Here is a 15,011-nt window from a genome sequence, read left to right on the forward strand (position 1 = left end):
GATGTAGGGCCCAAGGCCAGGCTGGCTGTGACCCGCATCGCGGGCAAGTGCTCTCAGGGGGCCCACGCCGACCCTGGGCGGACACTGGAACCACTGCTTTTCTGGGTAACTTTCCTTTTTTCCTAACGGTTAAGTCCCAAGGAGACCACTGGGACTGTTTAAACCCCACATATTGTTTCTCCGAGGATTATTCCAACCTCAGAAGAATGAAAACTCCCCACATTCCCAAGGAAAGCTTTTCAGGTACCAGGTGGATGGCACCTTCCTTCCTACTAGCACAGGAAGATGAGCTAAGAGGTTGCTGCAATAATCCGACAGCCTGAACCCTGTTGGTGATGAGTGGCAGATAAAGTCTGGATGTATTTTGAAGACAGAATTTGCTGACAGATCTCTGTGTCTCTTCCTCTTCTTATAAGGACACCAGTTCTATGGGATCAGGGCTCCACCTTTACAACCTCATTTAACCTTAATTCGCCATAGGGCCCTCTCTCTAATACAGTCACATGGGGGCTTAGGGCGTCAACATATGAATCTGGGGGACACAATTCAGTCCCAAGCAGCAATCAAAAGCATGAAGTAGTCATTTACTGAAATAAGAAGCCATACGAGCAGCAAGTTTTGGGGGAAAGAGCAAGAGTTGGAGGCTTGATTCTGAGATTATGCTCTTTCTATTTTTAAAATGTTAACATGTCCTTTGTTTTGTGAAATGAAGATGATTCTAAATAGTAAAGTTGATTTTTTCTTTTAACATCCTTCCTGGACAAAATGAAGTTGGTATTCCTATGTCAAAAAAAAAAAAGAGCTGGAGGCTTGAGACGCCTGTTCACCTGGGGTGTTGGACATAAACTTGGAAAACCATAATTCAAATGGTCTGGGCCGGAGATCTGAATGTGGGAGACCTCACCCTACCGGTGGCCAGGAGACTAATGACATCACCAGAAGTGAAGAGGACCCATGATACCCCAAGCACCGCAATGGGCAGAGTTTGGGGGTGAGGAAGAACGGCACAGGAGACTCCAAAGCAGCAGTCAGGGACAGAGGAGAAAACCAAGGGAGTGTGGTGTTCCCCAAGCCAACTGAAAGCAATCGTGTAATGACGAGGAATTGGTCAAATGTGACAAGAGCCGCAAATTGGTCAAGAAAGAGGAAGACTAAGAATTGCGGGTTGATGTAGCCCCACGAAGGTCACTAGGGACCTTGATATTGGTAGCCTTTGTAGAGTGAAGCCTGATGGAGCAAGTGCAAGAGAGAACAAGAGAAAGCACAGGAGGATGGTGTAAGAGGCAGCCTGGAGTCCTGCTGTGGACGGAGGAGAGATGGCGGGACCTTCCCTGGAGTCAGGAGTGGATGGAGGACAGAGGGTTCAGTAACTGAAGGGGCGTGTGGGTCAAAGAGGGATTCTTTTCTGGGGGACGTCATTAATGTGGCATTTGTATGTTGAGGAGAGGGAGGAAGGATGAAAATAACCTACAGTTTTTCCTCTCTCACTAGGTGATTACTGATTAAACCTTCTCTTCCTGATTGAACACCAGAAGATGTGTCAGCCTCCCCTCCCATGACTGGGCTTTTGCTCAAAACCGAACTTTGCCACTTAGGCTCCGTCTGGCTCACTGCGTCCCGCCACCCCGTTCCTCTGCTTCTTCTGCACGATGCTAACCTTCACAAGCACTAAGGGCCAGACTCTACAGATACTTGCTGAGTTAATCCTCAGAACAACCCTGTGAGAATGATGAAGGATGCCCTTAAGTTACAGGTGGGGAAGCTGAGAACAGAGTTGAGGTCTTTGTCTAAGTTCTGGAAGGAGGAGTGGGGACTCAGCCCAAGAAGGCAATTTCTGAAGCTAATGGTTTTAGTCTTTACTGACTCAGGGAGAAGAAACAGCCTTATTGTTCAGACCCTCCTCTCTCCAAATGCTATTGGCTTCCAGCCCCTGCTGAACCCATATCAGAGCATCTTACTGCCTCCCGACAGTATCTGGACGTGAGTGTTATGTGCCTCCATGACCACTGTCCATTCGGACATGGCCTTGTTGCTTATCCTACTTTGGGAAAGAAGTGTGAATCACACCCATCCAAGTCCTTTCCATTGTACACTCTTCACTGGGTTGTGTGAATGAGTAAAACAAAACTGAGTTTTCCCTTGTGATCCAGTAACATTTACATCTTGCTTCTGATACAAAATACAGAGTTATTAAAATTTCACTACATGCCAGAAAATGTTTTAAGGGTCTTTCATTCAGGGAAAATCATTGTCAAACACGACAGAGGCAACTTGAATGGAGCTTCCCTGCCAGGCACAAACCCTGCCCCGACCCCGCCTGCCTGCACAGCCTCCAGGGGCCCTTTCCTTCCCACCAAGTGCACTTGCTTGGAAGTGGCCACCGAAGGCTAGGGCTTGGGTGCAGCATCATCAGTCAGCATACAGGAAAGAAGGATTCAGGAGATGACGCTGCAAGTGTCACTGTCTTTGACTTGAGTCCTTTTCCTCTGCCATTACTCCCACCTTTTATTCTTTGTGGTTTGCAATGTTGCTCTTTCCTGCTCAGGTGTCCCCATGATTTGACAGATGAGGACTCTGAGGCCCAGGCAGGCTCTGTCACTTGCTCAGTCACAGATCCAGCCGGTGGCAGACTTTGCCTAGATCCAGGCTCCTGTCTTCAGAGCTTGATCTGATGTCCCAAACCCAAATAAACTCGATGGAGCTGGCCGGCGGACTCTGGGGGAGCTTAGAGGCTGTGCGTGTAGCTGGAGTCCCGTCCAGCTCACTGAGGGGGACTCTGTGTCATATATGTATGGCTTGATATGTTCATTTATACATGGGAGAGCGAGAGAGAACCATCTATCGAATGTCTATCACATGACATTATCTCAAGTGCTTTGCCCGTATTTTCTCGATTTTTACCCAAGCTCATTTCCATCTCGCACAGGAGAAGCTGAAGCTCAGAGGTTAAGTAATAAGGTCAAGATCACACATTAATGAGGGGAGAAGCTGAGAATGGGAGCTGGGTTCCTCTCATTCCAAGCCTGTGTTGCTTCCATATGTGACACTGGCCCCCGAAATCCAAATTCACAGAGGACTGGCTGTGGCACTGCAGAGCGTTAACGCATTCACTCCTGTGTATCTTGAGCATGCTTGTTTCACCCAGTCAGCACTGTTTCTCCCCAGTGGGAAAACGCACTGCAAAATGCAAAGGAAGGTAAGAACGCTACTTACTGGATATAAAGACAGAACAAAGGAGACCCGATATCCTTAAAGTATCCCCTTTTCAGGTCCTTATGGCCGTGGCTGTCTGGCTGCAGCTGGAGGACCGAGTCAGCCTGCTGGTGCAGCCGCTTCTGACGTATCTCTGGAGTTGCCCAGCAGACCCGTATCCTGACTTCTCCTTGTGACCACATTTTCTCAGTTGTGATTCACTCTCTCTCACCCAGTTACAGTTTCAACATGGCACAACTCATGGCTTGTTTGGCATGGGGTACATTTTAGGTTGCCCGCTTCTTATGGAATCTGGGGAGCCTCCTTGCCCCTCTCCAGACAACAGCTAGGAAGCACTGTCTCTGGGAAATGGTGAGCTTTTAAAATCTCATCTACAGTAAGTGCATCAAGTAAATCTCACTGACTTTAGACCTTGCTCAGCTGGCTCCCAGAGCCAAGGGGAATTCTAATTCCCTTCGTTTTGTAGTAGCCACTGTTTATCACTAAAAACCATTGGTTTTGCTTTCTTGGTTGACTTTTAATGATAGCATGTGCTCATATTAAATCTAACAGTATAAAAGGGCATTTTGTGAAAAGAAACTCTCCTGCCCCCTGACCTCCCGACCTCCGATCCTCAGTTGACTCTACCCAGAGGCAATGGGTCTTTCCCACTGTTGGTACATATTTACACGTAGTTCTTTAAATTAAAAGTAACAGTGTGTGTTTCAAAGAATGGTCATGTGTGTCTAGATTACCGTAGACATTTAAGAAATGTTAACTGCATTTCAGATCTAAGCCCTGGCTCTGCCTCTGCCACCCAGCTCCTGACGTGGCCTCTGTTAACCTGGGCAGCAGGCAGAGCTCAGATCCGTTTGGCTCCCCGACGGTAGATAAATCTAGCAAAGGACTTAGTAGTACAGGAAGAAGTTGAATTCATGGACAAAACTGTGATTTTGGATTAAGTTAGGATATTAGGATCTAGAGCTGCTTTGTTCGTACAAGAACTCCTGGCACACGTGGCTACTTACATTTAAATTCTGAAAAATTTAATAAAATTAAGCGTTCGGTTCCTCAGTTACATTAGCCTCATTTCAGGCGCTCACTAGCCACATGTGGCTATGGCCGCCACCTTGGACAGACCAGATCTAGAGCACTTCCCTCACTGCAGAAGGTTCTATTAGACAGACTGTTCTAGAGGGCCCTGCAGCTTTTCCTTTACCACTGTCCCCCGCGGAGACGGCTCAGGACCCATCCTGAGCAGCTAATGGCTTCTGATTCTCTACACCTGTTTCACCTCCAGCTGCCAAGCCACCCTTTCCTCTGCCTAGAACATTCCACCCACTCCGACCCCACACTCTTTGCCTAATTAACTCCAGTAAGGTCCCAACTTAGGAGTTATTTCATCCAACAAAGCATCCCTAACGCCCAAAGTCTCGATTACAGCTGCTCTTCTGGCTGCCCTGTACTTTGCCCCTATCGCAGTATCATACCACTACGTATTATTATTATCTGCTTTTTATTATTATCTCTCATTTATCTATTCACTCATTCATTAATTGAACACTTAGTTATTAAGCTCCAGGCACTGTGTTAGGCATGGGGATTCTCTGACGACAGACATAGCCCTTGTCACAGAGCAATTGCACTGTGTGAGGCCGGAGCCTCGGTCTTGCCCACAGTTTATTCTAATCTAGGTGCCTAGCACATAGCAGGTGCTCATTCCATTGCTGTTCATGGGATGAATGGAAAGTTCTTCAGGAATGGGCCCTCATGACTCTTCCATCTGGGTTTGGACTGGGACAGACAATGGGCAGTAAAATGAAGCCATCAAGACCTATGGTTACCATAGTGAGTTGAATAGTGGTTCCCCAAAATTCGTGTCCACCCAGAACCTCAGAATGTGACCTTATTTGTAAACAGTCTTTGAAGATGCAATTAGTTAAGATGGGCCCCAAATTCAATGTCCTTATAAAAAGAGGAGAAGATGCACAGAGAAGGCCATATGAAGATGGAGGCAGACTGGAGTGATGCAGCTGCAGGCCAAGGACCACCAAGGATTTCCTAGAGCCCCCAGTACTGGAAGAGGCAAGGAAGGATACTCCCCCAGAGCCCTGTGGGAGCATGGTCTTGCTGACACCTTTATTTTGGAGTTCTAGACTGCAGAATTGTGAGAGAACAAATTTCTGTGGTTTTAAGCCACCAAGACTGTGGTAATTTTTTTTAATGGCAGCTCCAGGAAACTAATACAGCCACCAAATGTTTTCATGATTGCACCCATACTGTGGAATGGTATGCCCTGGTTGAAAAGAATGAGATGGATCAAATACACTGCTAGGAACACCCTCCTGATGCAGTGTTTTTGTTTTGAGTATGTAAGCTACAGCCCTATGTACATAAGAAAAAGAAAAAAAAATACCATGTGTATGTTTAATGTGGATTGTGTGTGCACTCACACTTAATGGACAGGAAAACCTCCAGAAAGGTGCACCAAACCTTTCAACAGTGCTTACAACAGTGTCCCATGTGGACAGTGGGAGTGGAGGGCAAGAAATATAAAGAAGGATTTCACTTTTTACTCCATATACAACAGCATTTTGATTTTTTAAAGCAATAATCTTGTATTTCTTTTGTGATTTTTTAAACCATAAAACCATTGAAAAGCATTTTGATTCGTGGAAGGTCACAGTTCATCTCACCTGTAAGGCAGCTCATTCCTAAGGGGCCTGTGTCTGTCTCATCTACTCTAATGGCCAGGAGCCTGGTCCGGGAAAAAAGCTTGGAGCCGCTGATGGGGCACATTTCTCCGTTTGTTTGAACCAGTTAGCTTATCCCTGGGTGTAGGGTAGGAACAGGACAAACACAAGAAGGCTAGAGCACATCACCCTTCCTGCAATCGCTCCACAAGGAAAGCCCTCCAGATAAGACTTGCAGCTTTGCCTAGAGGGACCTGAGCCAACAGAGGGAGGGTGACCCCGCCCACCAAGACCCCGCCCCCCCCCAATACAGGCTCCACCTAGGGCCCCACCCAAGCCGGTTGGGGACTTCAGGTCCCGCCTACCCTGCCCCACCTCGGGCTCCGCCCAAGTTGAGGCCACGCCCCTCCAAGTTCAGGCCCTACCCAGGACACACCCTTTCCAGCCCAGGCTCCACCTCTCCCCAGGCCCTGCGCCTTCCAGGCTCCTCCTTATCCTGCCGCGGCGCCGCCCCCCAGATCCAGGCCTGTCTGGAGATGGAAGCTCCTGGATCAGACAACATGTGGCCTGGTGGACACTGGGAAGCAGGACGAGGACTTCCGCCCTCTGGAAAGAGAGCCGGGCAGGCCTGCGATGGGCCGAGGGCAGGACCCGCGGCCTGCGCTAATGCTTTAGCGACTTCAGAACAGAGGCCGTGCCCGTGCGCCCTGGTGAGACCCACCGAATAAAGGCCCAGTGGCGGTCCCTGCCAGGCCTCCCAGCTGCAAGCAGGGAGAAGCAGCAGAAAGACGTTGCGTTGTAGCAGAAGTTACACTTGTGGACAAGCCTACACTTCAGAAACCGCAGATGTGCGCAGTACAAACAGGGTGTCCCCTCTTTCACTGTGTGCATTTCCAGACCCTGCACTTTCCTGACTGCAGTGGGGAGAAAAGAAGGTGACGGTCTGTGCACAGCGGTCACAGATGCTGCGGGACCTGTTTTCCTCACCCATGGCCTCCGAGGCCTCGTGTCTGAGTAGCCGTAGGCTTCAAGGCCCAAGGCTGTTCCCTTCCTCATTTGTGTGGGAGTGGATCGTGTGTCTGGTAGGAAAGCTGCCAGCCCCGAATGCTCCCGGGGAAGGCTGAAGACCCGCTGGTCCAGACTAATGGTCGGCATTCATTCGCATTAACTTCCGGGTGGATAGATCAGAAATATCTGGGAAAATCCTTCAAACAAAAACTGCCGTGTTCATCTTTGTCACCAGGTGCCCAGAGCTTTTGCTATTTGTCTGGTAGGTGACTGCCGGCGTTCCTTCTCTGAACTGAGCCTCAGCTGACAGCCAGTCAGCTCTCCTCAGGGAACACAGGCAGGTTGGCCCAGGGACCACCACGCAGCCTCCCACCCCATCCTGACCGATGCAGACGCTGAAGTTCCATTCTGAAGAGCATTAAAGGAAAACTGCACTGTGAACGTCAGGCATGCCGTCAACAAGCCATTGCTCTAATATGCATTCTCATGCTTCCAGCTTTAACTCATTCGCTAATGCATTTCCATACTATTTCTCACCATTTAGGATTTCACTAACCAAGTGAACAATCAAGACTTGCCTCCCCCAGGTGGGAGTCATCACAAACTTCAATAACTGTCCCTCCAGCCCATTAACCTCCTGGTGGGCCATGCCACCAGAAGGAAGATATTTGGGGGCAAGCTGGCCTTCCTCAGACCCTTCCAATTGCACAAGACTACATGAGTGGTCTACTCACGAGGTCAGCCCTGCCCGCAAACCTGGAAAAGCACATACATCAGAATAAATTACTCATGTTAGAAACATGTTTTAATTTACCATCACACTCAAATTGTTTTTCAGGATAATTAAAGGTGCTAAATAGGAAAAGAAAAACAGGCACCCATGAATCCATCTATAAGACAGCAGACTCAGCTCAAAGGAGGCTGGGCTCTGGTCCTTCTCCAGGTAAGACGTGACTGAGCCATAGCCCAGTGCAGGGAGGATAGGCTGCAGCCCCACAGGCCTTCACCAGAGCGACCATGTGATGCTGCTCCGTTAGGTAGATTGAGGCATCACACTGATGCCTCCAACAGGTATTTATCAAGTGCCTCTGGACGCTTGAAATAAACAGGTATTTATCAAGTTGGGGATGCATCAGTGAACAGAACAAAGAAAGAGCCCTGCCTTCCAGAATGTACATTCCAGTTTAGGGAGAAAACAGACAATAACCGTAATAAATAGGCAAGTTCTACGGTTTGCTAAGGGTGATAGATAAGGGCTACAGAAAGAGGAGGAGGAGAGTGGCATGGGGAGATCAGCACTGTTTTGGGGAACAGGTTTGTGACAGGACGGTTTCCCATCCTAAATGGGAGTATTCACACCAGGCTTCAATAAGAAGGCGAGATTTAGGTCGATACTTGAAGGAGGTGAAGGAACCAGCCAAGTGACTATCAGGAAAGGGAGAGCAAAGGCCTGGAGGCAGGGTGGAGAGGGCAGCGTGGCTGGTGCAGAGTGTGGAGCTGGGGGCGAGGAGTGTGGGCCTGGCTGACCATCGTGGGGACTTTGACTCTCCCTCTGAGTGAGGTGGGCCATGGCAGGGCTGGGACAGGACAGTGACAAGATCTGACTCATGCTCTAAAAGGGACACTCTGCCTGCTGGGCAGAAAACAGACTGAAAGAGGACCAGGGCTGGGGCAGGAGGATCAGACAGGAGGACGGTGCCCGAATATGGGGCCTCACTCCAGGATGGCAGGGGAAGCTGTGAGCCCTGGGAAGATTCTGGATATATTCCACAGGTTGAGTCAAAAGCACTGTCTGGTGGATTTGGATGTAGAATGTGAGAGGAATCAAAAATGATTCTGAAAGTTTGGCCTCAGCAAGTAGAAGTATGCGGTTGCCATCCATTTAGGCTAGAAATTATTCATGCAGCATTGTCTATATTCTGTAACAAACAAAGGATGCAGTTCTCCTAAAGATACTTATAACCCGAATCTGCCTGAATCATCAAAAAACAGTATATAAAGTATGAACATATATCGCTGACGTGTAGCAAACTGCCAGGACGTTGGAAAAATCGAAATCTGGAGACGATGCCTGACTATTCAAAGTGTATACTAAGAATATGTGGTGCATGATTTTTCATGCACCCAAACCTAGTCATGGAAGCTACTAAATGAACGGGAAATAAAACATTAAGAACATTCTCCAGGGTTTAAAGCTACATATAAACAGTGACAACTATCTGCATCTTCTGACCTGAGTTGTATAATGTATCCCATTTCCCAAGTGAAAACAGACATGTGCTCTTCATGACAACTGCAGAAAATCAAGTAGATCCCAGACTGCCCCTTTTGTAATTGTCTGTGTCAGTGTGAATACAGAAGGACAGTCATTTTCTATCATGTATATTATATCCTGGGGAATGACAATTCCTTTTTGTTGCTTAGACCTAACTACCCATGGTAAAAATACTGAAATAAGTTAAAAAGTATATAGCCAGGGGCTTCCCTCGTGGCGCAGTGGTTGAGAGTCCGCCTGCCGATGCAGGGGACACGGGTTCGTGCCCCGGTCCGGGAAGATCCCACATGCCGCGGAGCGGCTGGGCCCGTGAGCCACGGCCGCTGAGCCTGTGCGTCCGGAGCCTGTGCTCCGCAACGGGAGAGGCCACAACAGTGAGAGGCCCGTGTACCGAAAAAAAAAAAAGTATATAGCCAGATATGGTCAATTTAAAGAGAAAATAAAGTTTTTTCTGAAATATGTTTTTCTACCCTAAAGATGTTTTAATTCTATCTTTCAGAGTGAAATATAAAATAATACAACAGTCAGTCCCTGAATTGATAAAGTGAACCTTGATGTACTTATGCAGCGTTAGTTGTGACTCCCTAAAATACAAATAAACTGCCAAATTACAGTAGCGTGTGGCTTTATGTGTTGGTCATCTACAGCTAATATGATTGCCACAATTATTAATCTGCCACATTGTTTCACGTACGGACTGGAAAACTGTATTCAGTACAGTTGTACACGGTGCATGTGAATGTCATTCACAACACACATATAATGTGCATTTTTATGTTTTTAACTTTAGTTCATTGTTTAAACACTCAGTGTACCTGTTGGGCTAGATTTCTGGAGACAGATACCCAAACCCCACTAATTACAGCCTAACTCTTTCTGGCTGGTCTTATCAGCCTTTGGAGCTGTTTCTCTGCCCTTGGCCATTTTCTCAATGAGTTGTCCCTCTCCAGAGAGGGGCCCTGAGCCATCCTGCCCACGAGGCATCAAAACCACAAGCAGATAGCACGTCAGCCCCTCAGGGGGGAGTGAACAGGTGGGCCGGCGCTAAACAGGGTGAGGCCAGAGGTAGGAGTGGAGGAGGAAGCTCTGCTTGCTTCAGAAGGCCTTCTGAACCTCTTTGAATTGTGTTTCCGTGACACATAATGCTTCTCTCAGTTTTTGTCTCATATTTATTTTCTTTAAAACTTTCTTTAAAAGTTTGCTCTCTGTTCTGCAATTTCCGTGGTGTTGCTTTAAAATAAACATCAACCTGTTAGGATGCAGGCAGCCCCACATAAGCAGACCCTAGTTTCTCTGAACACAACTCAGTTCTAGGAATTCGACCGAGAGGCAGCTCCGCAGGCTGGCAGGGGAGTGAGCTCTGGAAGAAACGGACCCAGATTTCAGCCTGGGCTTCGCTGCTCATGAGCTCATTGCTAACCTGGCCAGCTGCTCACGCCGCTGCCCCAGAACTTCCAGCCTTGCTCGGCCCAGTGGGAAAGCCAGCCTGAAGCTGCCTGCCCTTCCTTCTCTTTGACCATGACCCCGGGCCCCGCAGAGCCCTGTTTGCCTGGCCCAAGCAATGCCACTGCCGCCCAGGCCTGGGCCACCAGCTTTTTCCAAACAGCACCTCCACCAGCCGCTGACAGACTGAAACTTCACAGATAGCTACATAGCGATAGCTTCGTGCCAGAGGAAGGGCCCGTCTCCGTTCCTACCTCTAGTGCAATGTGGAGGCTAGAACAGTCATCTTTTGTATTAATTCACACGTTTAGTCACTAACCCAGGAATCAGAAAGCGCTCTCAAAGCCGCAAAGCGTTACCCAAATACAAAGTGGTATTTTGATTGCTGTGGCCGGTCTGTTGGAATCAGACTGTTGTTGGATTTCTCAATCTCTTTCCCTCTGAAAGTGTGTGCTTGTAACGAGTACAAGGTGTGAGCTTAGTTTAAAGTGCAGGGACTTAAAATCATTTTATTTTTGGAATTTCACGATCGCCCTTGGAATAAAGACACTTGGGGGTGTCCTAAAACCGGGGCTGGGAATCATTGACTTAACCACTTGGAAAGTCGCATAAACAGGGTGGACTTGAAAATCTACTTTGGATTTTTTCACAGCTCTCTATCTGTAAGCTGGCCACCGTTGTCACTCTTGTGTTGTTTTTTGCTTTGGGGTCTGGGAAGTAGAGGTGGGTAGGAGTAAAGGGGAGAGAACGTAGGGAGTTCAATACACATAATTCTCCCCTTTAGTCAGGGTCTCTGGGCAGCTTGACTAGGAGGACTCTGCTGACACCTTTCCCTCTGAGCATCCAGAGGTGCCCATGGGCGCAATGAGACTATTTTTTTCAACACTCAGAACTGTAATTGCCCAAATCCCCAGGGCAAAGCCTGACCACCCCCCCCCCCCCCCCACGGCCCAGCCACGGTGAGTAATCAACCCAGCAGCGTGTGCAGGAGGCAGGGAAGGAGGCACATGTGCGCTCACACTCGGGTCTCCTGTTAGTGTGCTTCTTCCCAGCTCTTTCTCTCTTGAAAAAAAAAAAAAAACACCCTTCTTTTTTTAGATTTCACATGTGGGTCCCCCAGGCGTTCCCTGGTCAGGCCTCATCCCTGCGTGTTTCTCCTCTTCTCAGCCCCGTCCCGCTCCCAGGGTAGTGCGTGAGGGGGTCCCCGGCCGCATTCCCTAGATGGTGGACGGTGGCGGGCAGTACCTGGGAGCTGGCGTCTCTCTGCCATGTGTGTCAGTTAATCCAGGCCTGCGACAGGCCCCAGAAGTCTGCATCCGCGTCCCTGGCCTCACGCGGGACCCGTGGGTTCCCGCAAGCCGGAAGAGACCCGCTTCCCGCCTCTCCCAGCTGCCTTCTTTCGTTTCCGGGACGTTGGAGCGTGGGGCGGGGCCTAGGCGGGGCGACGTCCAAGCGTGGGGCGGGGCCTCTGCTTAGGACCTGCGCAGAAGGGGAGAGGCAGCACGTGGAAAGGAGGGCTGCTGGAGCATGGAGTTCCGGAGTTTGGAGTTCAGCAGAAGGTGCTAACGGATAACTTTGCTGATGTCCAGGTGTCTATAGTTGATTGCCCTAATTTGACTAAGGAGCCACTTACCTTTCCCGTAAAAGGTATCTGTGGGAAAACTAGAATTGCAGAAGTAGGAGGTGTGCCTTACTTATTGCCTCTTATAAATAAAAAAAAGTTTATGATCTAAATAAAATCTTAAAAGAAATCCAGCTTCCTGGAGCTTTTGTTTTTGGAGCAGGGGCAGGCCCATTTCAGACTCTTGGATTCAATTCTGAGTTTATGCCAGTTGTTCAAACAGAAAGTGAACACAAACCTCCTGTGAATGGAAGTTACCTTGCTCCTGTTAACTCGGCAGAGGGAGGGTGCCTACTAGAGAAATACAGTGAGAAATATCATGATTTGGGGTGTGCATTACTGGCTAATCTTTTTGCCAGTGAAGGCCAACCTGGAAAGGTCATTGAGGTGAAAGCCAAAAGAAGAACTGGAAAACTTAAGTTTGTGACTTGTATGAGACAGACTCTTTTTTTTTTTCCGGTATGCGGGCCTCTCACTGTTGTGGCCTCTCCCGTTGCGGGGCACAGGCTCCAGACGCACAGGCTTAGCAGCCATGGCTCACGGGCCCAGGCGCTCCGCGGCATGTGGGATCTTCCCGGACTGGGGCACGAACCCGTGTCTACTGCATCGGCAGGCGGACTCTCAACCACTGCGCCACCAGGGAAGCCCAAGACAGACTCTTGAAAAACATTATTGAGATAAGCCTGTAGGAATGGGAGGTACTTTCGTGATTCAGAAGAGAAAAGTGAAGATTCACATTATGCCAGCAGAATTTTCTTCCTGCCCATTGAACTCTGATGAAGATTTGAATAAATGGTTACGTTTTTGAGATGAAGCCTCCTTTGGTTTGCCAGTTTTTATCTCCAGAGACCCAAGGTTTGATTTGTGGTTGGAGCACACTCATTGTTTCAGTCATCATGAAGAAGGTGGGCACTACCATTATGACACCACCCCAGACACAGTGGAATATCTTGGATACTTCTTACCTGCAGAGTTTCTCTATTGCATTGATCAACCAACAGAGACCCATTCATTTGGGCGAGATTAAATCAACTGATACTCGTTTGACTGATTAACTCATTAATTGATACTAATATAAAGCCTAATAGAAGTGATCTCACTACTTAAGGCCCATTTTTTTTGGCCTTTGAAATGAAAGGTATGTCGACACTGTGCTCTGTATTACTTCACAGATCTATCTGAAAGGGATTATTGGGAACAAAGACACATGATGGAGATGTTCTTCATTCTTTCTATTCTAAAAATCAGTCTTATGTTTATAATTAAATATAAACAGGATTAAGAATCAAGTGATTATTCCTACTAGCTAATAGTAATAATTTGCATTTGTATACTAGTATTCAGTTTTTCAAATTAGTCTTATAACTGCTAAGTGTATGTTTCTGGGTGTTAGAAAAATCAGTGTTGGAAATGTTGATAGTTGTTAAATCTTTCTACTGAATTTTTGAAATCCATTTTAGAAGTCAAAGTACACTTTTTTCATGGAATAAGGTGGTCAGAGGGAGCAACTTTACTCCTTTTGGTGATGTTGAACCATACTCAGAAGTTTGCAATTTGCCTTTAACAAATATTAGCAACCAGACGGTTAGCCATGATTCCTCCTTTGTTTGGACTGTCAGTTGGAAGCAGTTTCTGCCTTGTTGGTTATTTGCAAGAAGAGAATTGAAAAGAAACAGCATCAAAATACAACCTCGAGGTTAGTATACTCTATAAATGAGACTATTGCTAAATATGACCACTGTCCTTCATGAAATATAAAATTATACCTTTACCGATTGTAATGGTTGAAATTTTCTTCAGTGTTTTTCTATAATAATCATTAGCCCAAAACAACTCTCTAATCTTGTAATGCCAACACTGTTCAGATTTAGGAGCTTTTTAGTACTAAGTATATAATAAATTGTCACGAAATATTTTTTGTCTTTGGATGTTAACTATAACATGTCCTGTGAGTATAAATTCCTAAATATTATTTTAAAATAAACACTAGTTTGTACCAAAAGAAATGAATAAAAATTTTACATTCATTAAAAAAAAGTGGTTTTTGAAATTTGCAACAATGTTTTCACCACAAAAGCAGTTTTCTCCAATGTTCCATCTCTTTCCAGAAGCACATTTCAATAGATACAACACAATGTACATCAGTGACAAACTTGCCAGTCAGTCAACTTGTGAATAAAGAGTAACTGTGTGAGGTGATGGCTGTTACCGAAACTTACCACCATGATCATTCCTCAATACATATATATACATATAGCAAATCATTATGCTGTACACCTCAAACTAAGACAATGTTATATGCCAACTATATCTCAGTAAAACTTGGGGGGAAAAAACGTGATTAAATGTGAATCTCTTTGGAAAGTCCTCCCTGCCCTGCAGATTTCATCAATGCGTTCCTGCAGCTCCCCTCTGTGTTCCACGACCTAAGCTCCAGCTGGCAAGGAAGCCAGACGTGTTAAGAGACGTCGGGTTGCCGGTGACTAGTCACCTCACCTCATGGCATCACAGACCTCTGGGCGAGCCGTCTCTTGGGGCTTTCTGTGGCGAGGGGCCTTCCTCCCCACCCCACTCTGCTCCTCGGCACTGTGAGGCTCACTCATCACAGAGGTCCACCCCATCGCATCCAGCCCAGGCTTTGGGACCAGGCTGGTTGTATTTTTAACTCCAACTGCTATAAATATGCCCCTTGGAGTGTCCACTTCCTCTCTCCTCCATGGACACCTGTCCCTGGCCAGGCTCAGTCAGCCATCTGACCTGACACAATGCAATTTCAGAT

At 47.3% G+C, this 15,011-nt stretch overlaps 1 pseudogene; it reads left to right on the plus strand.

The window, feature by feature from the left end:
* The first annotated feature begins 11,832 nt into the window (after window positions 1–11,832).
* On the plus strand, window positions 11,833–13,259 carry LOC114903786 (annotated as a pseudogene).
* Window positions 13,260–15,011: the final 1,752 nt, after the last annotated feature.

The sequence above is a fragment of the Monodon monoceros genome, unplaced genomic scaffold (assembly GCF_005190385.1).
Source record: "Monodon monoceros isolate NGI ecotype Baffin Bay Population unplaced genomic scaffold, NGI_Narwhal_1 Super_Scaffold_21, whole genome shotgun sequence".
Taxonomy (NCBI): Eukaryota; Metazoa; Chordata; class Mammalia; order Artiodactyla; family Monodontidae; genus Monodon; species Monodon monoceros.